The 1,942-nt window shown below is 51.5% G+C and overlaps 1 long non-coding RNA gene across 1 annotated transcript; it reads left to right on the top strand.

Moving 5' to 3' along the window:
- Window positions 1-626: 626 nt before the first annotated feature.
- Window positions 627-1,628, top strand: LOC101690575. Its single transcript, XR_199981.3, has 2 exons — window positions 627-1,116; window positions 1,356-1,628. It is a non-coding gene; the product is annotated as an uncharacterized LOC101690575 (long non-coding RNA).
- Window positions 1,629-1,942: the final 314 nt, after the last annotated feature.

Here is a 1,942-nt window from a genome sequence, read left to right as displayed (position 1 = left end):
TCTGCAGTGCAGGCCGCTGTCCTGCTCCCGACGCAGATGGCCGGGGTCCTGCCCCTGCTGTTTTTGGATCAGTCGGACGCTCTGGAATTGGATTAGTTTGTTTGATTTCTAAAAAGATGGCGTTGGCTTCACAGATATTCTGTTCCGTACACTTCTGCTCTTGTGATGCTTACTCCCTCCCTTTCTTCTGCCGACCAGACGTTTCTTTTTTCTTTTTTTCTGGTTTCTTCAAGTGGAGGCTGAGGTCATTGATTTGGGACCTCGCTTTTCACGTGACGTAGCCAAATCCGATGAATTTTTTAAAAAACAATTTATTTTTCGAAGTCCGGTGCAGTTAACTAACGGTGTTTATTAGCCTCGGGTGTGCAACCTGGTGATCTGCTCATCCCTGCGCAGCTTCTCCGCGCCGGTCACACCCTCATTTCCGCCCCCAGCCCCTCCTGTCTCTGGTTTCTTTGCTCGTTTTGTTTCTAGATTCTTAGATAAGGGTGAGATCACAGGGTAGTTCCTCTCTCTGACTTAGTTCCCCCGGTGCTACACCCTCTAGGTCCGGCCACAAGGTCATTTTCAGGCATTTCCCTGTTGTGTTCCCATTTTCACTCTTTTCGAAACACTCTCATTCTCCTTTTGAGTTCTCTGACGCACGTCGCTTAATTTCTATATTGTTTTCGTTTTCTGTTGCTGCATGAGCAAGTACACATGTGGCGGTTTCCAGCGACACCCCCTGCTCGTCACCGGTGCCAGGGGCCAGGACCCGGCCGGGCGGTGCTGAAACCAGGGGACTGGCGGCCGGCCCCCTGTCTGGAGCCCAGGGTCCTCTCGGCTCATGCCGGTGGCTGGCCGAACTCAGGCCCCTGCAGCTGGAGGACTGACGTCCGAGCGTCCCAGCCCACGGCCAGCGAGGCGTCACTCTCAGGTCCCCTCAGCCCCTCTCAGGCCTGCGGTCCTCCTCCCTGTGGTGACCGAGCTCCTCTCTCTCCTGCTTCAGATCTCTGACTGGGACACTCTGATGAGGTCGGGCCCCACCCCTGAAAAAATCTCCCTATCTTGAAGTCAGCGGAACAGTAACCTTCATGGCAGACGCTGAGCTCCCTTCGTCCGGTTCACGTGAAACAGGTGAGGCCAGGGGGAAAGGCCGGGCGTCTGTCTGGGAATTCGGCTCACAGCGCACGGATTTGGGGATTTTCCCCCTACTGTTCTCTTTGACGTTTGGAATTCAGTTCTGTGGTGGCCTTGCTCTGTACGATTTGAATCCTTTTAGAAGTACTAAGAACAGTTTCATGGCCCCAAATATGGTTTCCCTCGGTAAACGCTTCATGTGTAGTTGAAAAGAATGTGAATTCGGCTGTTTTCAGGGTCATTGATTGGATCGGCGGCGCCGTTGGACTCTCCGCGGCCTTCCTGCGTTTCTACTTCCTTCTCTCCTTGTCTGACAGAGACGTGCTGAAATCCTCCCAGAACTGTGGGTTTGGGGGCACCTGGGTGGCTCAGTAGGTCAAGTGATGGCCTTTGGCTCAGGTCATGATCCTGGGGTCCTGGGATTAAGCCTCGGGTCAGGCTCGTTGGGGAGTTTGCTTGTGCACAAGGGTGTGCTGGCTTTTGAATAAATAAATAAAATCTTTAGAAAAGTAGTTGTGGAGTTGTCTATTTCTCCTTCCAGTGACAACAATTTTTCTGTGTTGTAAAGCACTCTCATTAGGTGTGCTAACCCAATTGTTCCATTCTCTTGATGAACTGACCCACTCATCATTATGAAATGACCTTTTCATGCCTGGGAGTCTACTTTGCTCAAAATGTACTCTGTCTGAAGTTTTTTTTTTTAATTTTTTAAAAGATTTTATTTGAAAGAGAGAGAGCGAGAGAGAGCATGAGCAAGGGGGAAGGGTGGAGGGGAAAGAGAAGGAGGGAGAAGCTCAGGCTCCCCGTGCTGAGCAGGGAGCCC

This window comes from Mustela putorius, unplaced genomic scaffold, assembly GCF_011764305.1.
Source record: "Mustela putorius furo isolate JIRA1106 unplaced genomic scaffold, ASM1176430v1.1 tig00000127_pilon_pilon_pilon, whole genome shotgun sequence".
In the NCBI taxonomy this organism is placed as follows: domain Eukaryota; kingdom Metazoa; phylum Chordata; class Mammalia; order Carnivora; family Mustelidae; genus Mustela; species Mustela putorius.
Note: the sequence above shows the minus strand (reverse complement) of the source record. Positions and strands in the feature narration are given on the sequence as shown.